This window comes from Spermophilus citellus (assembly GCF_964194105.1).
Source record: "Spermophilus citellus genome assembly, chromosome: 15".
Taxonomy (NCBI): Eukaryota; Metazoa; Chordata; class Mammalia; order Rodentia; family Sciuridae; genus Spermophilus; species Spermophilus citellus.
In genome coordinates this window covers 12701685-12727682 of record NC_138195.1, presented here as the reverse complement: position 1 = coordinate 12727682, position 25998 = coordinate 12701685, and positions in this window count along the sequence as shown.

Here is a 25998-nt window from a genome sequence, read left to right as displayed (position 1 = left end):
AGCACAAACCGTGTTTGATTTAGAGTTCCAACTACATGTACCCACATAGGAAAAAACAGAGTGAAACCTAAAAATTAAAACTGTTACTGCCAACGAACGGTTTAACCTAGAAGAACGAAATTTGGTGAGCCAAGTGGAATTGGGGTACTGATCTTACCTGAAAGTGTCATGAAGATTGGGTGAAAAAATGTGTGCTGAGATTTCAGGAAAATCGTAGTTTTTTGGAAGCATGGCAACCCCTTTCCATTAAAGTGATTTGCGCCAGTCTCTGCTTAGAGCTACATCGATAGGAAAGAAACCATAGAGATAGAACTTGGAACTACTTAATTGTTTCAAGTTTCAAAGAGCTAGCACAAACCGTGTTTGATTTAGAGTTCCAACTACATGTATCCATATAGGAGAAAACAGAGTGAAACCTAAAAATTAAAACTGTTACTGCCAACGAACGGTTTAACCTAGAAGAACGAAATTTGGTGAGCCAAGTGGGATTGGGGTACTGATCATTACCTGAAAGTGTCATCAAGATTGGGTGAAAAAATGTGTGCTGAGATGTCAGGAAACTCGTAGGTTTTTGGAAGCTTGGCAACCCCTTTCCATGAAAGGGATTTGCGCCAATCTCTGCTTAGGGCTACATCAATAGGAAACAAATCATAGAGATAGAACATGGAACTACTTGATTGTGTCAAGTTTCAAAGAGCTAGCACAAATCGTGTTTGATTTAGAGTTCCAACTACATGTATCCATATAGGAGGAAACAGAGTGAAACCTAAAATTTAAAACTGTTACTGCCAACAAACGGTTTAACCTAGAAGAACGAAATTTGGTGAGCCAAGTGGGATTGGGGTACTGATCTTTACCTGAAAGTGTCATTAAGATTGGGTGAAAAAATGTGTGCTGAGATTTCAAAAAACTCGTAGTTTTTTGGAAGCTTTGCAACCGCATTCCATGAAAGTGATTTGCGCCAGTCTCTGCTTAGTGCTACATCAATTGGAAACAAAAAACAGAGATAGAACTTGGAACTACTTTATTTTGTCATTTTTCAAAGAGCTAGCACAAACCGTGTTTGATTTAGAGTTCCAACTACATGTATCCATATAGGAGGAAACTGAGTGAAACCTAAAAATTAAAACTGTTAATGCCAATGAATGGTTTAACCCAGAAGAACAAAATTTGGTGAGCCAAGTGGGATTGGGGTACTGATCATTACCTGAAAGTGTCATCAAGATTGGGTGAAAAAATGTGTTTTGATATTTCAGGACACTCGTAGTTTTTTGGAAGCTTGGCAACCCCTTTTCATGACAGTGATTTCCGCCAGTCTCTGCTTAGGGCTACATCAATAGGAAACAATCCATAGATTAGAACTTCAAGCTACTTGGATTGTGTCAAGTTTCAAAGAGCTAGCACAAACGGTGTTTGATTTAGAGTTCCAACTACATGTATCCATATAGGAGAAAACAGAGTGAAACCTAAAAATTAAAACTGTTACTGCCAACGAACGGTTTAACCTAGAAGAATGAAATTTGGTGAGCCAAGTGGGATTGGGGTACTGATCATTACCTGAAAGTGTCATCAAGATTGCGTGAAAGAATGTGTGCTGAGATTTCAGGAAACTCGTAGTTTTTTGGAAGCTTGGCAATCCCTTTCCATGAAAGGGATTTGTGCCAGTCTCTGCTTAGGGCTACATAAATAGGAAACAAATCATAGAGATAGAACGTGGAACTACATGATTGTGTCAAGTTTCAAAGAGCTAGCACACACCGTGTTTGATTTAGAGTTCCAACTACATGTATCCATATGGGAGAAAACAGAGTGAAACCTAAAAATTAAAACTCTGACTGCCAACAAACGGTTTAACCTAGAAGAACGAAATTTGGTGAGCCAAGTGGGATTGAGGTACTGATCATTACCTGAAAGTGTCATCAAGATTGGGTGAAAAAATGTGTGCTGAGATTTCAGGAAACTCGTAGTTTTTTAGAAGCCTTGAAACCCCTTTCCATGTAAGTGATTTGCGCCAGTCTCTGCTTAGGGCTACATCAATAGGAAACAAACCATAGAGATAGAACTTGGAACTACTTGATTGTGTCAAGTTTCAAAGAGCCAGCACAAACTGTGTTTTATTTAGAGTTCCAACTACATGTATCCATGTAGGAGAAAACTGAGTGAAACCTAAAAATTAAAACTGTTACTGCCAACAAACGGTTTAACCTAGAAGAACGAAATTTGGTGAGCCAAGTGAGATTGAGGTACTGATCATTACCTGAAAGTGTCATCAATATTGGGTGAAAGAATGTGTGCTGAGATTTCAGGGAACTCATAGTTTTTTGGAAGCTTGGCAATCCCTTTCCATGAAAGTGATTTGCGCCAGTCTCTGCTTAGGGCTACATCAATAGGAAACAAATCATAGAGATAGAACTTGGAACTACTTGATTGTGTCAACTTTCAAAGAGCTAGCACAAACCGTGTTTGATTTAGAGTTCCAACTCCATGTATCCATATAGGAGAAAACAGAGTGAAACCTAAAAATTAAAACTGTGACTGCCAACGAACGGTTTAACCTAGAAGGACGAAATTTGGTGAGCTAAGTGGGATTGGGGTACTGATCATTACCTGAAAGTATCATCCAGATTGGGTGAAAAAATGTGTGCTGAGATTTCAGAAAACTCGTAGTTTTTTGGAAGCTTGGCAACCGCTTTCCATGAAAGTGATTTGCGCCAGTCTCTGCTTAGGGCTACATCAATTGGAATCAAACCACAGAGATAGAACTTGGAACTACTTTATTTAGTCATTTTTCAAAGAGCTAGCACAAACCGTGTTTGATTTACAGTTCCAACTACATGTATCCATATAGGAGGAAACGGAGTGAAACCTAAAAATTAAAACTGTTACTGCCAATGAATGGTTTAACCTAGAAGAAAGAAACTTGGTGAGCCAAGTGGGATTGGGGTACTGATCATTACCTGAAAGTGTCATCAAAATTGGGTGAAAAAATGTGTTTTGAGATTTCAGGAAACTCGTAGTTTTTTGGAAACTTGGCAATCCCTTTCCATGAAAGTGATTTGCGCCAGTCTTTGCTTAGGGCTACATCAATAGGAAACAAACCATAGAGATAGAACTTGGAACTACTTTATTTAGTCATTTTTCAAAGAGCTAGCACAAACCTTTTTTGATTTAGAGTTCCAACTCCATGTATCCATATAGGAGAAAACAGAGTGAAACCTAAAAATTAAAACTGTTACTGCCAACGTACGGTTTAACCTAGAAGAACGAAATTTGGTGAGCCAAGTGGGATTGGGGTACTGATCATTACCTGAAAGTGTCATGAAGATTGGGTGAAAAAATGTGTGCTCAGATTTCACGAAATTTGTGAATTTTTGGAAGCTTAGCAACCCCTTTCCATGAAAGTGATTTGCACCAATCTCTGCTTAGGGCTACAAAAATAGGAAACAAACCATAGAGATAGAACATGGAACTACTTGATTGTGTCAAGTTTCAAAGAGCTAGCACAAACCGTGTTTGATTTAGAGTTCCAACTACATGTACCACATACGAGAAAACAGAGTGAAACCTAAAAATTAAAACTGTTACTGCCAACTAACGGTTTAACACAGAAGAACGAAATTGGGTGAGCCAAGAGGGATTTGGGTACTGATCATTACCTGAAAGTGTCATCAAGATTGGGTGAAAAAATGTGTGCTGAGATGTCAGGAAACTCGTAGGTTTTTGGAAGCTTGGCAACCCCTTTCCATGAAAGTGATTTGCGCCAGTCTCTGCTTAGGGCTACATCAATAGGAAACAAACCCTAGAGATAGAAGTTGGAACTACTTGATTGTGTCAAGTTTCAAAGAGCCAGCACAAACCGTTTTTTATTTAGAGTTCCAACTACATGTATCCATGTAGGAGAAAACTGAGTGAAACCTAAAAATTAAAACTGTTACTGCGAATGAACGGTTTAACCCAGAAGAACAAAATTTGGTGAACCAAGTGGGATTGGGGTACTGATCATTACCTGAAAGTGTCATCAAGATTGGGTAAAAAAATGTGTGCTGAGATTTCAGGAAACTCGTAGTTTTTTGGAAGCTTGGCAACCCCTTTCCATGAAAGTGATTTGCGCCAGTCTCTTCTTAGGGCTACATCAATAGGAAAAAAACCATAGAGATAGAACTTGGAACTACTTCATTGTGTGAAGTTTCAAAGAGCTAGCACAAACCGTGTTTGATTTAGAGTTCCAACTACATGTATCCATAGAGGAGAAAACAGAGTGAAACCTAAAAATTAAAACTGTGACTGCCAACGAACGTTTTAACCTAGAAGAACGAAATTTGGTGAGCCAAGTGGGATTGGGGTACTGATCATTACCTGAAAGTGTCATTAAGATTCGGTGAAAAAATGTGTGCTGTGATTTCAGGAAACTCGTAGTTTTTTGGAAGCTTGGCAACCCCTTTCCATGTAAGTGATTTGCGCCAGTCTCTATTTAGGGCTACATCAATAGGAAACAAACCATAGAGATAGAACTTGGAACTACTTTATTTTGTCATTTTTCAAAGAGCTAGCACAAACCGTGTTTGATTTAGAGTTCCAACTACATGTATCCATATAGGAGGGAACAGAGTGAAACCTAAAAATTAAAACTGTTACTGCCAAAGAACGGTTTAACCCAGAAGAACAAAATTTGGTGAAGCAAGTGGGATTGGGGTACTGATCATTACCTGAAAGTGTCATCAAGATTGGGTGAAAAAATGTGTGCTGAGATTTCAGGAAATTCGTAGTTTTTTGGAAGCTTGGCAACCCCTTTCCATGTAAGTGATTTGCGCCAGTCTCTGCTTAGGGCTACATAAATAGGAAACAAACCATAGAGATAGAACTTGGAACTACTTGATTGTGTCAAGTTTCAAAGAGCTAGCACAAACCATGTTTGATTTACAGTTCCAAATCCATGTATCCATATAGGAGAAAACAGAGTGAAACCTAAAAATTAAAACTGTTACTGCCAATGAACGGTTTAACCTAGAAGAACGAAATTTGGTGAGCCAAGTGGGATTGGGGTACTGATCATTACCTGAAAGTGTCATCAAGATTGGGTGAAAAAATGTGTGCTGAGATGTCAGGAAACTCGTAGGTTTTTGGAAGCTTGGCAACCCCTTTCCATGAAAGTGATTTTTGCCAGTCTCTGCTTAGGGCTACATCAATAGGAAACAAACCATAGAGATAGAACTTGGAACTACTTGATTGTGTCAAGTTTCAAAGAGCTAGCACAAACCGTGTTTGATTTAGAGTTTAATACATGTATCCATATAGGAGAAAACAGAGTGAAACCTAAAAATTAAAACTGTTACTGCCAACCAACGGTTTAACCTAGAAGAACGAAATTTGGTGAGCCAAGTGGGATTGGGGTACTGATCATTACCTGAAAGTGTCATCAAGATTGGGTGAAAAAATGTGTGCAGAAATTTCAGGAAACTCGTAGTTTTTTGGAAGCTTGGCAATCCCTTTCCATGAAAGTGATTTGCGCCAGTCTTTGCTTAGGGCTACATCAATAAGAAACAAATCATAGAGACAGAACTTGGAACTACTTGATTGTGTCAAGTTTCAAAGAGCTAGCACAAACCGTGTTTGATTTAGAGTTCCAACTACATGTACCCACATAGGAAAAAACAGAGTGAAACCTAAAAATTAAAACTGTTACTGCCAACGAACGGTTTAACCTAGAAGAACGAAATTTGGTGAGCCAAGTGGGATTGGGGTACTGATCTTACCTGAAAGTGTCATGAAGATTGGGTGAAAAAATGTGTGCTGAGATTTCAGGAAAATCGTAGTTTTTTGGAAGCATGGCAACCCCTTTCCATTAAAGTGATTTGCGCCAGTCTCTGCTTAGAGCTACATCGATAGGAAAGAAACCATAGAGATAGAACTTGGAACTACTTAATTGTTTCAAGTTTCAAAGAGCTAGCACAAACCGTGTTTGATTTAGAGTTCCAACTACATGTATCCATATAGGAGAAAACAGAGTGAAACCTAAAAATTAAAACTGTTACTGCCAACGAACGGTTTAACCTAGAAGAACGAAATTTGGTGAGCCAAGTGGGATTGGGGTACTGATCATTACCTGAAAGTGTCATCAAGATTGGGTGAAAAAATGTGTGCTAAGATTTCACGAAAGTCGTAAATTTTTGGAAGCTTAGCAACCCCTTTCAATGAAAGGGATTTGCGCCAATCTCTGCTTAGGGCTACATCAATAGGAAACAAATCATAGAGATAGAACATGGAACTACTTGATTGTGTCAAGTTTCAAAGAGCTAGCACAAACCGTGTTTGATTTAGAGTTCCAACTACATGTACCCACATAGGAGAAAACAGAGTGAAACCTAAAAATTCAAACTGTTACTGCCAACGAACGGTTTAACCTAGAAGAACAAAATTTGGAGAGCCAAGAGGGATTGGGGTACTGATCATTACCTGAAAGTGTCATCAAAATTGGTTGAAAAAATGTGTGCTGAGATGTCAGGAAACTCGTAGTTTTTTGGAATTTGGCAACCCCTTTCCTTAAAAGTGATTTTTGCCAGTCTCTGCTTAGGGCTACATCAATAGGAAACAAACCATAGAGATAGAACATGGAACTATTTGATTGTGTCAAGATTCAAAGAGCTAGCACAAACCCTGTTTGATTTACAATTCCAAATCCATGTATCCATATAGGAGAAAAGAGAGTGAAACCTAAAAATTAAAACTGTTACTGCCAATGAACGGTTTAACCTAGAAGAACGAAATTTGGTGAGCCAAGTGGCATTGGGGTACTGATCATTACCTGAAAGTGTCATCAAGATTGGGTGAAAAAATGTGTGCTGAGATGTCAGGAAACTCGTAGGTTTTTGGAAGCTTGGCAACCCCTTTCCATGAAAGGGATTTGTGCCAGTCTCTGCTTAGGGCTACATCAGTAGGAAACAAATCATAGAGATAGAACTTGGAACTACTTTATTTAGTCATTTTTCAAAGAGCTAGCACAAACCGTGTTTGATTTAGAGTTCCAACTACATGTATCCATATATGAGGAAACGGAGTGAAACCTAAAAATTAATACTGTTACTGCCAATGAATGGTTTAACCTAGAAGAAAGAAACTTGGTGAGCCAAGTGGGATTGGGGTACTGATCATTACCTGAAAGTGTCATCAAGATTGGGTGAAAAAATGTGTGCTGAGATGTCAGGAAACTCGTAGGTTTTTGGAAGCTTGGCAACCCCTTTCCATGAAAGTGATTTTTGCCAGTCTCTGCTTAGGGCTACATCAATAGGAAACAAACCATAGAGATAGAACTTGGAACTACTTGATTGTGTCAAGTTTCAAAGAGCTAGCACAAACCGTGTTTGATTTAGAGTTCCAATACATGTATCCATATAGGAGAAAACAGAGTGAAACCTAAAAATTAAAACTGTTACTGCCAACGAACGGTTTAACCTAGAAGAACGAAATTTGGTGAGCCAAGTGGGATTCGGGTACTGATCATTACCTGAAAGTGTCATCAAGTTTGGGTGAAAGAATGTGTGCTGAGATTTCAGGAAACTCGTAGTTTTTTGGAAGCTTGGCAATCCCTTTCCATGAAAGGGATTTGTGCCAGTCTCTGCTTAGGGCTACATCAATAGGAAACAAATCATAGAGATAGAACTTGGAACTATATGATTGTGTCAAGTTTCAAAGAGCTAGCACAAACCGTGTTTGATTTAGAGTTCCAACTACATGTATCCATATAGGAGAAAACAGAGTGAAACCTAAAAATTAAAACTGTTACTGCCAACCAACGGTTTAACCTAGAAGAACGAAATTTGGTGAGCCAAGTGGGATTGGGGTACTGATCATTACCTGAAAGTGTCATCAAGATTGGGTGAAAAAATGTGTGCAGAAATTTCAGGAAACTCGTAGTTTTTTGGAAGCTTGGCAATCCCTTTCCATGAAAGTGATTTGCGCCAGTCTTTGCTTAGGGCTACATCAATAGGAAACAAATCATAGAGATAGAACTTGGAACTACTTGATTATGTCAAGTTTCAAAGAGCTAGCACAAACCGTGTTTGATTTAGAGTTCCAACTACATGTACCCACATAGGAGAAAACAGAGTGAAACCTAAAAATTAAATCTGTTACTGCCAACGAACGGTTTAACCTAGAAGAACGAAATTTGGTGAGCCAAGTGGGATTGCGGTACTGATCTTACCTGAAAGTGTCATGAAGATTGGGTGAAAAAATGTGTGCTGAGATTTCAGGAAAATCGTAGTTTTTTGGAAGCATGGCAACCCCTTTCCATTAAAGTGATTTGCGCCAGTCTCTGCTTAGAGCTACATCAATAGGAAACAAACCATAGAGATAGAACTTGGAACTACTTAATTGTTTCAAGTTTCAAAGAGCTAGCACAAACCGTGTTTGATTTAGAGTTCCAACTACATGTATCCATATAGGAGAAAACAGAGTGAAACCTAAAAATTAAAACTGTTACTGCCAACAAACGGTTTAACCTAGAAGAACGAAATTTGGTGAGCCAAGTGGGATTGGGGTACTGATCATTACCTGAAAGTGTCATCCAGATTGGGTGAAAAAATGTGTGCTGAGATTTCAGGAAACTCGTAGTTTTTTGGAAGCTTGGCAATCGCTTTCCATGAAAGTGATTTGCGCCAGTCTCTGCTTAGGACTACATCAATTGGAAACAAACCACAGAGATAGAACTTGGAACTACTTTATTTAGTCATTTTTCAAAGAGCTAGCACAAACCGTGTTTGATTTAGAGTTCCAACTACATGTATCCTTATAGGAGGAAACGGAGTGAAACCTAAAAATTAATACTGTTACTGCCAATGAATGGTTTAACCTAGAAGAAAGAAACTTGGTGAGCCAAGTGGGATTGGGGTACTGATCATTACCTGAAAGTGTCATCAAAATTGGGTGAAAAAATGTGTTTTGAGATTTCAGGAAACTCGTAGTTTTTTGGAAGCTTGGCAATCCCTTTCCATGAAAGTGATTTGCGCCAGTCTTTGCTTAGGGCTACATCAATAGGAAACAAATCATAGAGATAGAACTTGGAACTACTTTATTTCGTCATTTTTCCAAGAGCTAGCACAAACCTTGTTTGATTTAGAGTTCCAACTCCATGTATCCATATAGGAGAAAACAGAGTAAAACCTAAAAATTAAAACTGTTACTGCCAACGTACGGTTTAACCTAGAAGAACGAAATTTGGTGAGCCAAGTGGGATTGGGGTACTGATCATTACCTGAAAGTGTCATGAAGATTGGGTGAAAAAATGTGTGCTCAGATTTCACGAAATTTGTGAATTTTTGGAAGCTTAGCAACCCCTTTCCATGAAAGTGATTTGCACCAATCTCTGCTTAGGGCTACATCAATAGGAAACAAACCATAGAGATAGAACATGGAACTACTTGATTGTGTCAAGTTTCAAAGAGCTAGCACAAACCGTGTTTGATTTAGAGTTCCAACTACATGTACCCACATAGGAGAAAACAGAGTGAAACCTAAAAATTAAAACTGTTAATGCCAACTAACGGTTTAACACAGAAGAACGAAATTTGGTGAGCCAAGAGGGATTTGGGTACTGATCATTACCTGAAAGTGTCATCAAGTTTGGGTGAAAAATGTGTGTTGAGATGTCAGGAAACTCGTAGGTTTTTGGAAGCTTGGCAACCCCTTTCCATGAAAGTGATTTGCGCCAGTCTCTGCTTAGGGCTACATCAATAGGAAACAAACCCTAGAGATAGAAGTTGGAACTACTTGATTGTGTCAAGTTTCAAAGAGCCAGCACAAACCGTTTTTTATTTAGAGTTCCAACTACATGTATCCATGTAGGAGAAAACTGAGTGAAACCTAAAAATTAAAACTGTTACTGCCAATGAACGGTTTAACCCAGAAGAACAAAATTTGGTGAAACAAGTGGGATTGGGGTACTGATCATTACCTGAAAGGGTCATCAAATTGGGTGAAAAAATGTGTGCTGAGATTTCAGGAAACTCGTAGTTTTTTGGAAGCTTGGCAATCCCTTTCCATGAAAGTGATTTTTGCCAGTCTCTGCTTAGGGCTACATCAATAGGAAACAAACCATAGAGATAGAACTTGGAACTACTTAATTGTTTCAAGTTTCAAAGAGCTAGCACAAACCGTGTTTGATTTAGAGTTCCAACTACATGTATCCATATAGGAGGAAACAGAGTGAAACCTAAAATTTAAAACTGTTACTGCCAACAAACGGTTTAACCTAGAAGAACGAAATTTGGTGAGCCAAGTGGGATTGGGGTACTGATCATTACCTGAAAGTGTCATCAAGATTGGGTGAAAAAATGTGTGCTGAGATTTCAAAAAACTCGTAGTTTTTTGGAAGCTTTGCAACCGCATTCCATGAAAGTGATTTGCGCCAGTCTCTGCTTAGTGCTACATCAATTGGAAACAAAAAACAGAGATAGAACTTGGAACTACTTTATTTTGTCATTTTTCAAAGAGCTAGCACAAACCGTGTTTGATTTAGAGTTCCAACTACATGTATCCATATAGGAGGAAACGGAGTGAAACCTAAAAATTAAAACTGTTCCTGCCAATGAATGGTTTAACCTAGAAGAACGAAATTTGGTGAGCCAAGTGGGATTGGGGTACTGATCATTACCTGAAAGTGTCATCAAGATTGGGTGAAAAAATGTGTTTTGATATTTCAGGAAACTCGTAGTTTTTTGGAAGCTTGGCAACCCCTTTTCATGACAGTGATTTGCGCCAGTCTCTGCTTAGGGCTACATCAATAGGAAACAATCCATAGATTAGAACTTCTATCTACTTGGATTGTGTCAAGTTTCAAAGAGCTAGCACAAACGGTGTTTGATTTAGAGTTCCAACTACATGTATCCATATAAGAGAAAACAGAGTGAAACCTAAAAATTAAAACTGTTACTGCCAACGAACGGTTTAACTTAGAAGAATGAAATTTGGTGAGCCAAGTGGGATTGGGGTACTGATCATTACCTGAAAGTGTCATCACGATTGGGTGAAAGAATGTGTGCTGAGATTTCAGGAAACTCGTAGTTTTTTGGAAGCTTGGCAATCCCTTTCCATGAAAGGGATTTGTGCCAGTCTCTGCTTAGGGCTACATAAATAGGAAACAAATCATAGAGATAGAACGTGGAACTACATGATTGTGTCAACTTTCAAAGAGCTAGCACACACCGTGTTTGATTTAGAGTTCCAACTACATGTATCCATATGGGAGAAAACAGAGTGAAACCTAAAAATTAAAACTCTGACTGCCAACAAACGGTTTAACCTAGAAGAACGAAATTTGGTGAGCCAAGTGGGATTGAGGTACTGATCATTACCTGAAAGTGTCATCAAATTGGGTGAAAAAATGTGTGGTGAGATTTCAGGAAACTCGTAGTTTTTTAGAAGCCTTGAAACCCCTTTTTATGTAAGTGATTTGCGCCAGTCTCTGCTTAGGGCTACATCAATAGGAAACAAACCATAGAGATAGAACTTGGAACTACTTGATTGTGTCAAGTTTCAAAGAGCTAGCACAAACCGTGTTTGATTTAGAGTTCCAACTCCATGTACCCACATAGGAGAAAACAGAGTGAAACCTAAAAATTAAAACTGTGACTGCCAACCAACGGTTTAAACTAGAAGAACGAAATTTGGTGAGCCAAGTGGGATTGGGGTACTGATCATTACCTGAAAGTGTCATCCAGATTGGGTGAAAAAATGTGTGCTGAGATTTCAGGAAACTCGTAGTTCTTTGGAAGCTTGGCAACCGCTTTCCATGAAAGTGATTTGCGCCAGTCTCTGCTTAGGGCTACATCAATTGGAATCAAACCACAGAGATAGAACTTGGAACTACTTTATTTAGTCATTTTTCAAAGAGCTAGCACAAACCGTGTTTGATTTACAGTTCCAACTACATGTATCCATATAGGAGGAAACGGAGTGAAACCTAAAAATTAAAACTGTTACTGCCAATGAATGGTTTAACCTAGAAGAAAGAAACTTGGTGAGCCAAGTGGGATTGGGGTACTGATCATTACCTGAAAGTGTCATCAAAATTGGGTGAAAAAATGTGTTTTGAGATTTCAGGAAACTCGTAGTTTTTTGGAAGCTTGGCAATCCCTTTCCATGAAAGTGATTTGCGCCAGTCTTTGCTTAGGGCTACATCAATAGGAAACAAACCATAGAGATAGAACTTGCAACTACTTTATTTATTCATTTTTCAAAGAGCTAGCACAAACCTTGTTTGATTTAGAGTTCCAACTCCATGTATCCATATAGGAGAAAACAGAGTGAAACCTAAAAATTAAAACTGTTACTGCCAACGTACGGTTTAACCTAGAAGAACGAAATTTGGTGAGCCAAGTGGGATTGGGGTACTGATCATTACCTGAAAGTGTCATGAAGATTGGGTGAAAAAATGTGTGCTCAGATTTCACGAAAGTTGTGAATTTTTGGAAGCTTAGCAACCCCTTTCCATGAAAGTGATTTGCACCAATCTCTGCTTAGGGCTACATCAATAGGAAACAAACCATAGAGATAGAACATGGAACTACTTGATTGTGTCAAGTTTCAAAGAGCTAGCACAAATCGTGTTTGATTTAGAGTTCCAACTACATGTATCCATATAGGAGGAAACAGAGTGAAACCTAAAATTTAAAACTGTTACTGCCAACAAACGGTTTAACCTAGAAGAACGAAATTTGGTGAGCCAAGTGGGATTGGGGTACTGATCTTTACCTGAAAGTGTCATTAAGATTGGGTGAAAAAATGTGTGCTGAGATTTCAAAAAACTCGTAGTTTTTTGGAAGCTTTGCAACCGCATTCCATGAAAGTGATTTGCGCCAGTCTCTGCTTAGTGCTACATCAATTGGAAACAAAAAACAGAGATAGAACTTGGAACTACTTTATTTTGTCATTTTTCAAAGAGCTAGCACAAACCGTGTTTGATTTAGAGTTCCAACTACATGTATCCATATAGGAGGAAACTGAGTGAAACCTAAAAATTAAAACTGTTAATGCCAATGAATGGTTTAACCCAGAAGAACAAAATTTGGTGAGCCAAGTGGGATTGGGGTACTGATCATTACCTGAAAGTGTCATCAAGATTGGGTGAAAAAATGTGTTTTGATATTTCAGGACACTCGTAGTTTTTTGGAAGCTTGGCAACCCCTTTTCATGACAGTGATTTCCGCCAGTCTCTGCTTAGGGCTACATCAATAGGAAACAATCCATAGATTAGAACTTCAAGCTACTTGGATTGTGTCAAGTTTCAAAGAGCTAGCACAAACGGTGTTTGATTTAGAGTTCCAACTACATGTATCCATATAGGAGAAAACAGAGTGAAACCTAAAAATTAAAACTGTTACTGCCAACGAACGGTTTAACCTAGAAGAATGAAATTTGGTGAGCCAAGTGGGATTGGGGTACTGATCATTACCTGAAAGTGTCATCAAGATTGCGTGAAAGAATGTGTGCTGAGATTTCAGGAAACTCGTAGTTTTTTGGAAGCTTGGCAATCCCTTTCCATGAAAGGGATTTGTGCCAGTCTCTGCTTAGGGCTACATAAATAGGAAACAAATCATAGAGATAGAACGTGGAACTACATGATTGTGTCAAGTTTCAAAGAGCTAGCACACACCGTGTTTGATTTAGAGTTCCAACTACATGTATCCATATGGGAGAAAACAGAGTGAAACCTAAAAATTAAAACTCTGACTGCCAACAAACGGTTTAACCTAGAAGAACGAAATTTGGTGAGCCAAGTGGGATTGAGGTACTGATCATTACCTGAAAGTGTCATCAAGATTGGGTGAAAAAATGTGTGCTGAGATTTCAGGAAACTCGTAGTTTTTTAGAAGCCTTGAAACCCCTTTCCATGTAAGTGATTTGCGCCAGTCTCTGCTTAGGGCTACATCAATAGGAAACAAACCATAGAGATAGAACTTGGAACTACTTGATTGTGTCAAGTTTCAAAGAGCCAGCACAAACTGTGTTTTATTTAGAGTTCCAACTACATGTATCCATGTAGGAGAAAACTGAGTGAAACCTAAAAATTAAAACTGTTACTGCCAACAAACGGTTTAACCTAGAAGAACGAAATTTGGTGAGCCAAGTGAGATTGAGGTACTGATCATTACCTGAAAGTGTCATCAATATTGGGTGAAAGAATGTGTGCTGAGATTTCAGGGAACTCATAGTTTTTTGGAAGCTTGGCAATCCCTTTCCATGAAAGTGATTTGCGCCAGTCTCTGCTTAGGGCTACATCAATAGGAAACAAATCATAGAGATAGAACTTGGAACTACTTGATTGTGTCAACTTTCAAAGAGCTAGCACAAACCGTGTTTGATTTAGAGTTCCAACTCCATGTATCCATATAGGAGAAAACAGAGTGAAACCTAAAAATTAAAACTGTGACTGCCAACGAACGGTTTAACCTAGAAGGACGAAATTTGGTGAGCTAAGTGGGATTGGGGTACTGATCATTACCTGAAAGTATCATCAAGTTTGGGTGAAAAAATGTGTGCTGAGATGTCAGGAAACTCGTAGGTTTTTGGAAGCTTGGCAACCCCTTTCCATGAAAGTGATTTGCGCCAGTCTCTGCTTAGGGCTACATCAATAGGAAACAAACCCTAGAGATAGAAGTTGGAACTACTTGATTTTGTCAAGTTTCAAAGAGCCAGCACAAACCGTTTTTTATTTAGAGTTCCAACTACATGTATCCATGTAGGAGAAAACTGAGTGAAACCTAAAAATTAAAACTGTTACTGCGAATGAACGGTTTAACCCAGAAGAACAAAATTTGGTGAACCAAGTGGGATTGGGGTACTGATCATTACCTGAAAGTGTCATCAAGATTGGGTGAAAAAATGTGTGCTGAGATTTCAGGAAACTCGTAGTTTTTTGGAAGCTTGGCAATCGCTTTCCATGAAAGTGATTTGCGCCAGTCTCTGCTTAGGACTACATCAATTGGAAACAAACCACAGAGATAGAACTTGGAACTACTTTATTTAGTCATTTTTCAAAGAGCTAGCACAAACCGTGTTTGATTTAGAGTTCCAACTACATGTATCCTTATAGGAGGAAACGGAGTGAAACCTAAAAATTAATACTGTTACTGCCAATGAATGGTTTAACCTAGAAGAAAGAAACTTGGTGAGCCAAGTGGGATTGGGGTACTGATCATTACCTGAAAGTGTCATCAAAATTGGGTGAAAAAATGTGTTTTGAGATTTCAGGAAACTCGTAGTTTTTTGGAAGCTTGGCAATCCCTTTCCATGAAAGTGATTCGCGCCAGTCTTTGCTTAGGGCTACATCAATAGGAAACAAATCATAGAGATAGAACTTGGAACTACTTTATTTCGTCATTTTTCCAAGAGCTAGCACAAACCTTGTTTGATTTAGAGTTCCAACTCCATGTATCCATATAGGAGAAAACAGAGTAAAACCTAAAAATTAAAACTGTTACTGCCAACGTACGGTTTAACCTAGAAGAACGAAATTTGGTGAGCCAAGTGGGATTGGGGTACTGATCATTACCTGAAAGTGTCATGAAGATTGGGTGAAAAAATGTGTGCTCAGATTTCACGAAATTTGTGAATTTTTGGAAGCTTAGCAACCCCTTTCCATGAAAGTGATTTGCACCAATCTCTGCTTAGGGCTACATCAATAGGAAACAAACCATAGAGATAGAACATGGAACTACTTGATTGTGTCAAGTTTCAAAGAGCTAGCACAAACCGTGTTTGATTTAGAGTTCCAACTACATGTACCCACATAGGAGAAAACAGAGTGAAACCTAAAAATTAAAACTGTTAATGCCAACTAACGGTTTAACACAGAAGAACGAAATTTGGTGAGCCAAGAGGGATTTGGGTACTGATCATTACCTGAAAGTGTCATCAAGTTTGGGTGAAAAAATGTGTGTTGAGATGTCAGGAAACTCGTAGGTTTTTGGAAGCTTGGCAACCCCTTTCCATGAAAGTGATTTGCGCCAGTCTCTGCTTAGGGCTACATCAATAGGAAACAAACCCTAGAGATAGAAGTTGGAACTACTTGATTGTGTCAAGTTTCAAAGAGCCAGCACAAACCGTTTTTTATTTAGAGTTCCAACTACATGTATCCATGTAGGAGAAAACTGAGTGAAACCTAAAAATTAAAACTGTTACTGCGAATGAACGGTTTAACCCAGAAGAACAAAATTTGGTGAACCAAGTGGGATTGGGGTACTGATCATTACCTGAAAGGGTCATCAAATTGGGTGAAAAAATGTGTGCTGAGATTTCAGGAAACTCGTAGTTTTTTGGAAGCTTGGCAATCCCTTTCCATGAAAGTGATTTTTGCCAGTCTCTGCTTAGGGCTACATCAATAGGAAACAAACCATAGAGATAGAACTTGGAACTACTTAGTTGTTTCAAGTTTCAAAGAGCTAGCACAAACCGTGTTTGATTTAGAGTTCCAACTACATGTATCCATATAGGAGGAAACAGAGTGAAACCTAAAATTTAAAACTGTTACTGCCAACAAACGGTTTAACCTAGAAGAACGAAATTTGGTGAGCCAAGTGGGATTGGGGTACTGATCATTACCTGAAAGTGTCATCAAGATTGGGTGAAAAAATGTGTGCTGAGATTTCAAAAAACTCGTAGTTTTTTGGAAGCTTTGCAACCGCATTCCATGAAAGTGATTTGCGCCAGTCTCTGCTTAGTGCTACATCAATTGGAAACAAAAAACAGAGATAGAACTTGGAACTACTTTATTTTGTCATTTTTCAAAGAGCTAGCACAAACCGTGTTTGATTTAGAGTTCCAACTACATGTATCCATATAGGAGGAAACGGAGTGAAACCTAAAAATTAAAACTGTTCCTGCCAATGAATGGTTTAACCTAGAAGAACGAAATTTGGTGAGCCAAGTGGGATTGGGGTACTGATCATTACCTGAAAGTGTCATCAAGATTGGGTGAAAAAATGTATTTTGATATTTCAGGACACTCGTAGTTTTTTGGAAGCTTGGCAACCCCTTTTCATGACAGTGATTTGCTCCAGTCTCTGCTTAGGGCTACATCAATAGGAAACAATCCATAGATTAGAACTTCAAACTACTTGGATTGTGTCAAGTTTCAAAGAGCTAGCACAAATGGTGTTTGATTTAGAGTTCCAACTACATGTATCCATATAGGAGAAAACAGAGTGAAACCTAAAAATTAAAACTGTTACTGCCAACGAACGGTTTAACCTAGAAGAATGAAATTTGGTGAGCCAAGTGGGATTGGGGTACTGATCATTACCTGAAAGTGTCATCAAGATTGCGTGAAAGAATGTGTGCTGAGATTTCAGGAAACTCGTAGTTTTTTGGAAGCTTGGCAATCCCTTTCCATGAAAGGGATTTGTGCCAGTCTCTGCTTAGGGCTACATAAATAGGAAACAAATCATAGAGATAGAACGTGGAACTACATGATTGTGTCAACTTTCAAAGAGCTAGCACACACCCTGTTGGATTTAGAGTTCCAACTACATGTATCCATATGGGAGAAAACAGAGTGAAACCTAAAAATTAAAACTCTGACTGCCAACAAATGGTTTAACCTAGAAGAACGAAATTTGGTGAGCCAAGTGGGATTGAGGTACTGATCATTACCTGAAAGTGTCATCAAGATTGGGTGAAAAAATGTGTGCTGAGATTTCAGGAAACTCGTAGTTTTTTAGAAGCCTTGAAACCCCTTTCCATGTAAGTGATTTGCGCCAGTCTCTGCTTAGGGCTACATCAATAGGAAACAAACCATAGAGATAGAACTTGGAACTACTTGATTGTGTCAAGTTTCAAAGAGCTAGCACAAACCGTGTTTGATTTAGAGTTCCAACTACATGTACCCACATAGGAGAAAACAGAGTGAAACCTAAAAATTAAAACTGTTACTGCGAATGAACGGTTTAATCCAGAAGAACAAAATTTGGTGAACCAAGTGGGATTGGGGTACTGATCATTACCTGAAAGTGTCATCAAGATTGGGTGAAAAAATGTGTGCTGAGATTTCAGGAAACTCGTAGTTTTTTGGAAGCTTGGCAACCCCTTTCCATGAAAGTGATTTGCGCCAGTCTCTTCTTAGGGCTACATCAATAGGAAAAAAACCATAGAGATAGAACTTGGAACTACTTCATTGTGTGAAGTTTCAAAGAGCTAGCACAAACCGTGTTTGATTTAGAGTTCCAACTACATGTATCCATAGAGGAGAAAACAGAGTGAAACCTAAAAATTAAAACTGTGACTGCCAACGAACGTTTTAACCTAGAAGAACGAAATTTGGTGAGCCAAGTGGGATTGGGGTACTGATCATTACCTGAAAGTGTCATTAAGATTCGGTGAAAAAATGTGTGCTGTTATTTCAGGAAACTCGTAGTTTTTTGGAAGCTTGGCAACCCCTTTCCATGTAAGTGATTTGCGCCAGTCTCTATTTAGGGCTACATCAATAGGAAACAAACCATAGAGATAGAACTTGGAACTACTTTATTTTGTCATTTTTCAAAGAGCTAGCACAAACCGTGTTTGATTTAGAGTTCCAACTACATGTATCCATATAGGAGGGAACAGAGTGAAACCTAAAAATTAAAACTGTTACTGCCAATGAACGGTTTAACCCAGAAGAACAAAATTTGGTGAAGCAAGTGGGATTGGGGTACTGATCATTACCTGAAAGTGTCATCAAGATTGGGTGAAAAAATGTGTGCTGAGATTTCAGGAAACTCGTAGTTTTTTGGAAGCTTGGCAACCCCTTTCCATGAAAGTGATTTTTGCCAGTCTCTGCTTAGGGCTACATCAATAGGAAACAAACCATAGAGATAGAACTTGGAACTACTTGATTGTGTGAAGTTTCAAAGAGCTAGCACAAACCGTGTTTGATTTAGAGTTCCAATACATGTATCCATATAGGAGAAAACAGAGTGAAACCTAAAAATTAAAACTGTTACTGCCAACGAACGGTTTAATCTAGAAGAACGAAATTTGGTGAGCCAAGTGGGATTCGGGTACTGATCATTACCTGAAAGTGTCATCAAGTTTGGGTGAAAGAATGTGTGCTGAGATTTCAGGAAACTCGTAGTTTTTTGGAAGCTTGGCAATCCCTTTCCATTAAAGTGATTTGCGCCAGTCTCTGCTTAGAGCTACATCGATAGGAAAGAAACCATAGAGATAGAACTTGGAACTACTTAATTGTTTCAAGTTTCAAAGAGCTAGCACAAACCGTGTTTGATTTAGAGTTCCAACTACATGTATCCATATAGGAGAAAACAGAGTGAAACCTAAAAATTAAAACTGTTACTGCCAACGAACGGTTTAACCTAGAAGAACGAAATTTGGTGAGCCAATTGGGATTGGGGTACTGATCATTACCTGAAAGTGTCATCAAGATTGGGTGAAAAAATGTGTGCTAAGATTTCACGAAAGTCGTAAATTTTTGGAAGCTTAGCAACCCCTTTCAATGAAAGGGATTTGCGCCAATCTCTGCTTAGGGCTACATCAATAGGAAACAAATCATAGAGATAGAACATGGAACTACTTGATTGTGTCAAGTTTCAAAGAGCTAGCACAAATCGTGTTTGACTTAGAGTTCCAACTACATGTATCCATATAGGAGGAAACAGAGTGAAACCTAAAATTTAAAACTGTTACTGCCAACAAACGGTTTAACCTAGAAGAACGAAATTTGGTGAGCCAAGTGGGATTGGGGTACTGATCATTACCTGAAAGTGTCATCAAGATTGGGTGAAAAAATGTGTGCTGAGATTTCAAAAAACTCGTAGTTTTTTGGAAGCTTTGCAACCGCATTCCATGAAAGTGATTTGCGCCAGTCTCTGCTTAGGGCTACATCAATTAGAAACAAAAAACAGAGATAGAACTTGGAACTACTTTATTTTGTCATTTTTCAAAGAGCTAGCACAAACCGTGTTTGATTTAGAGTTCCAACTACATGTATCCATATAGGAGGAAACTGAGTGAACCTAAAAATTAAAACTGTTCCTGCCAATGAATGGTTTAACCTAGAAGAACGAAATTTGGTGAGCCAAGTGGGATTGGGGTACTGATCATTACCTGAAAGTGTCATCAAGATTGGGTGAAAAAATGTGTTTTGATATTTCAGGACACTCGTAGTTTTTTGGAAGCTTGGCAACCCCTTTTCATGACAGTGATTTCCGCCAGTCTCTGCTTAGGGCTACATCAATAGGAAACAATCCATAGATTAGAACTTCAAGCTACTTGGATTGTGTCAAGTTTCAAAGAGCTAGCACAAACGGTGTTTGATTTAGAGTTCCAACTACATGTATCCATATAGGAGAAAACAGAGTGAAACCTAAAAATTAAAACTGTTACTGCCAACGAACGGTTTAACCTAGAAGAATGAAATTTGGTGAGCCAAGTGGGATTGGGGTACTGATCATTACCTGAAAGTGTCATCAAGATTGCGTGAAAGAATGTGTGCTGAGATTTCAGGAAACTCGTAGTTTTTTGGAAGCTTGGCAATCCCTTTCCATGAAAGGTATTTGTGCCAGTCTCTGCTTAGGGCTACATAAATAGGAAACAAATCATAGAGATAGAACGTGGAACTACATGATTGTGTCAAGTTTCAAAGAGCTAGCACACACCGTGTTTGATTTAGAGTTCCAACTACATGTATCCATATGGGAGAAAACAGAGTGAAACCTAAAAATTAAAACTCTGACTGCCAACAAACGGTTTAACCTAGAAGAACGAAATTTGGTGAGCCAAGTGGGATTGAGGTACTGATCATTACCTGAAAGTGTCATCAAGATTGGGTGAAAAAATGTGTGCTGAGATTTCAGGAAACTCGTAGTTTTTTAGAAGCCTTGAAACCCCTTTCCATGTAAGTGATTTGCGCCAGTCTCTGCTTAGGGCTACATCAATAGGAAACAAACAATAGAGATAGAACTTGGAACTACTTGATTGTGTCAAGTTTCAAAGAGCCAGCACAAACTGTGTTTTATTTAGAGTTCCAACTACATGTATCCATGTAGGAGAAAACTGAGTGAAACCTAAAAATTAAAACTGTTACTGCCAACAAACGGTTTAACCTAGAAGAACGAAATTTGGTGAGCCAAGTGAGATTGAGGTAGTGATCATTACGTGAAAGTGTCATCAATATTGGGTGAAAGAATGTGTGCTGAGATTTCAGGGAACTCATAGTTTTTTGGAAGCTTGGCAATCCCTTTCCATGAAAGTGATTTGCGCCAGTCTCTGCTTAGGGCTACATCAATAGGAAACAAATCATAGAGATAGAACTTGGAACTACTTGATTGTGTCAAGTTTCAAAGAGCTAGCACAAACCGTGTTTGATTTAGAGTTCCAACTCCATGTATCCATATAGGAGAAAACAGAGTGAAACCTAAAAATTAAAACTGTGACTGCCAACGAACGGTTTAACCTAGAAGGACGAAATTTGGTGAGCTAAGTGGGATTGGGGTACTGATCATTACCTGAAAGTATCATCCAGATTGGGTGAAAAAATGTGTGCTGAGATTTCAGGAAACTCGTAGTTTTTTGGAAGCTTGGCAACCGCTTTCCATGAAAGTGATTTGCGCCAGTCTCTGCTTAGGGCTACATCAATTGGAATCAAACCACAGAGATAGAACTTGGAACTACTTTATTTAGTCATTTTTCAAAGAGCTAGCACAAACCGTGTTTGATTTACAGTTCCAACTACATGTATCCATATAGGAGGAAACGGAGTGAAACCTAAAAATTAAAACTGTTACTGCCAATGAATGGTTTAACCTAGAAGAAAGAAACTTGGTGAGCCAAGTGGGATTGGGGTACTGATCATTACCTGAAAGTGTCATCAAAATTGGGTGAAAAAATGTGTTTTGAGATTTCAGGAAACTCGTAGTTTTTTGGAAACTTGGCAATCCCTTTCCATGAAAGTGATTTGCGCCAGTCTTTGCTTAGGGCTACATCAATAGGAAACAAACCATAGAGATAGAACTTGGAACAACTTTATTTAGTCATTTTTCAAAGAGCTAGCACAAACCTTTTTTGATCTAGAGTTCCAACTCCATGTATCCATATAGGAGAAAACAGAGTGAAACCTAAAAATTAAAACTGTTACTGCCAACGTACGGTTTAACCTAGAAGAACGAAATTTGGTGAGCCAAGTGGGATTGGGGTACTGATCATTACCTGAAAGTGTCATGAAGATTGGGTGAAAAAATGTGTGCTCAGATTTCACGAAAGTTGTGAATTTTTGGAAGCTTAGCAACCCCTTTCCATGAAAGTGATTTGCACCAATCTCTGCTTAGGGCTACAAAAATAGGAAACAAACCATAGAGATAGAACATGGAACTACTTGATTGTGTCAAGTTTCAAAGAGCTAGCACAAACCGTGTTTGATTTAGAGTTCCAACTACATGTACCCACATAGGAGAAAACAGAGTGAAACCTAAAAATTAAAACTGTTACTGCCAACTAACGGTTTAACACAGAAGAACAAAATTTGGTGAGCCAAGAGGGATTTGGGTACTGATCATTACCTGAAAGTGTCATCAAGTTTGGGTGAAAAAATGTGTGCTGAGATGTCAGGAAACTCGTAGGTTTTTGGAAGCTTGGCAACCCCTTTCCATGAAAGTGATTTGCGCCAGTCTCTGCTTAGGGCTACATCAATAGGAAACAAACCCTAGAGATAGAAGTTGGAACTACTTGATTGTGTCAAGTTTCAAAGAGCCAGCACAAACCGTTTTTTATTTAGAGTTCCAACTACATGTATCCATGTAGGAGAAAACTGAGTGAAACCTAAAAATTAAAACTGTTACTGCGAATGAACGGTTTAACCCAGAAGAACAAAATTTGGTGAACCAAGTGGGATTGGGGTACTGATCATTACCTGAAAGTGTCATCAAGATTGGGTGAAAAAATGTGTGCTGAGATTTCAGGAAACTCGTAGTTTTTTGGAAGCTTGGCAACACCTTTCCATGAAAGTGATTTGCGCCAGTCTCTTCTTAGGGCTACATCAATAGGAAAAAAACCATAGAGATAGAACTTGGAACTACTTCATTGTGTGAAGTTTCAAAGAGCTAGCACAAACCGTGTTTGATTTAGAGTTCCAACTACATGTATCCATAGAGGAGAAAACAGAGTGAAACCTAAAAATTAAAACTGTGACTGCCAACGAACGTTTTAACCTAGAAGAACGAAATTTGGTGAGCCAAGTGGGATTGGGGTACTGATCATTACCTGAAAGTGTCATTAAGATTCGGTGAAAAAATGTGTGCTGTGATTTCAGGAAACTCGTAGTTTTTTGGAAGCTTGGCAACCCCTTTCCATGTAAGTGATTTGCGCCAGTCTCTATTTAGGGCTACATCAATAGGATACAAACCATAGAGATAGAACTTGGAACTACTTTATTTTGTCATTTTTCAAAGAGCTAGCACAAACCGTGTTTGATTTAGAGTTCCAACTACATGTATCCATATAGGAGGGAACAGAGTGAAACCTAAAAATTAAAACTGTTACTGCCAAAGAACGGTTTAACCCAGAAGAACAAAATTTGGTGAAGCAAGTGGGATTGGGGTACTGATCATTACCTGAAAGTGTCATCAAGATTGGGTGAAAAAATGTGTGCTGAGATTTCAGGAAATTCGTAGTTTTTTGGAAGCTTGGCAACCCCTTTCCATGAAAGTGATTTGCGCCAGTCTCTGCTTAGGGCTACATAAATAGGAAACAAACCATAGAGATAGAACTTGGAACTACTTGATTGTGTCAAGTTTCAAAGAGCTAGCACAAACCATGTTTGATTTACAGTTCCAAATCCATGTATCCATATAGGAGAAAACAGAGTGAAACCTAAAAATTAAAACTGTTACTGCCAATGAACGGTTTAACCTAGAAGAACGAAATTTGGTGAGCCAAGTGGAATTGGGGTACTGATCATTACCTGAAAGTGTCATCAAGATTGGGTGAAAAAATGTGTGCTGAGATGTCAGGAAACTCGTAGGTTTTTGGAAGCTTGGCAACCCCTTTCCATGAAAGTGATTTTTGCCAGTCTCTGCTTAGGGCTACATCAATAGGAAACAAACCATAGAGATAGAACTTGGAACTACTTGATTGTGTCAAGTTTCAAAGAGCTAGCACAAACCGTGTTTGATTTAGAGTTTAATACATGTATCCATATAGGAGAAAACAGAGTGAAACCTAAAAATTAAAACTGTTACTGCCAACCAACGGTTTAACCTAGAAGAACGAAATTTGGTGAGCCAAGTGGGATTGGGGTACTGATCATTACCTGAAAGTGTCATCAAGATTGGGTGAAAAAATGTGTGCAGAAATTTCAGGAAACTCGTAGTTTTTTGGAAGCTTGGCAATCCCTTTCCATGAAAGTGATTTGCGCCAGTCTTTGCTTAGGGCTACATCAATAGGAAACAAATCATAGAGATAGAACTTGAACTACTTGATTGTGTCAAGTTTCAAAGAGCTAGCACAAACCGTGTTTGATTTAGAGTTCCAACTACATGTACCCACATAGGAAAAAACAGAGTGAAACCTAAAAATTAAAACTGTTACTGCCAACGAACGGTTTAACCTAGAAGAACGAAATTTGGTGAGCCAAGTGGGATTGGGGTACTGATCTTACCTGAAAGTGTCATGAAGATTGGGTGAAAAAATGTGTGCTGAGATTTCAGGAAAATCGTAGTTTTTTGGAAGCATGGCAACCCCTTTCCATTAAAGTGATTTGCGCCAGTCTCTGCTTAGAGCTACATCGATAGGAAAGAAACCATAGAGATAGAACTTGGAACTACTTAATTGTTTCAAGTTTCAAAGAGCTAGCACAAACCGTGTTTGATTTAGAGTTCCAACTACATGTATCCATATAGGAGAAAACAGAGTGAAACCTAAAAATTAAAACTGTTACTGCCAACGAACGGTTTAACCTAGAAGAACAAAATTTGGTGAGCCAAGTGGGATTGGGGTACTGATCATTACCTGAAAGTGTCATCAAGATTGGGTGAAAAAATGTGTGCTAAGATTTCACGAAACTCGTAAATTTTTGGAAGCTTAGCAACCCCTTTCAATGAAAGGGATTTGCGCCAATCTCTGCTTAGGGCTACATCAATAGGAAACAAATCATAGAGATAGAACATGGAACTACTTGATTGTGTCAAGTTTCAAAGAGCTAGCACAAACCGTGTTTGATTTAGAGTTCCAACTACATGTACCCACATAGGAGAAAACAGAGTGAAACCTAAAAATTCAAACTGTTACTGCCAACGAACGGTTTAACCTAGAAGAACAAAATTTGGTGAGCCAAGAGGGATTGGGGTACTGATCATTACCTGAAAGTGTCATCAAGATTGGTTGAAAAAATGTGTGCTGAGATGTCAGGAAACTCGTAGTTTTTTGGAAGCTTGGCAACCCTTTTCCTTAAAAGTGATTTTTGCCAGTCTATGCTTAGGGCTACATCAATATGAAACAATACATAGAGATAGAACATGGAACTATTTGATTGTGTCAAGATTCAAAGAGCTAGCACAAACCCTGTTTGATTTACAATTCCAAATCCATGTATCCATATAGGAGAAAACAGAGTGAAACCTAAAAATTAAAACTGTTACTGCCAATGAACGGTTTAACCTAGAAGAACGAAATTTGGTGAGCCAAGTGGCATTGGGGTACTGATCATTACCTGAAAGTGTCATCAAGATTGGGTGAAAAAATGTGTGCTGAGATGTCAGGAAACTCGTAGGTTTTTGGAAGCTTGGCAACCCCTTTCCATGAAAGGGATTTGTGCCAGTCTCTGCTTAGGGCTACATCAATAGGAAACAAATCATAGAGATAGAACTTGGAACTACATGATTGTGTCAAGTTTCAAAGAGCTAGCACAAACCGTGTTTGATTTAGAGTTCCAACTACATGTATCCATATAGGAGAAAACAGAGTGAAACCTAAAAATTAAAACTGTTACTGCCAACCAACGGTTTAACCTAGAAGAAC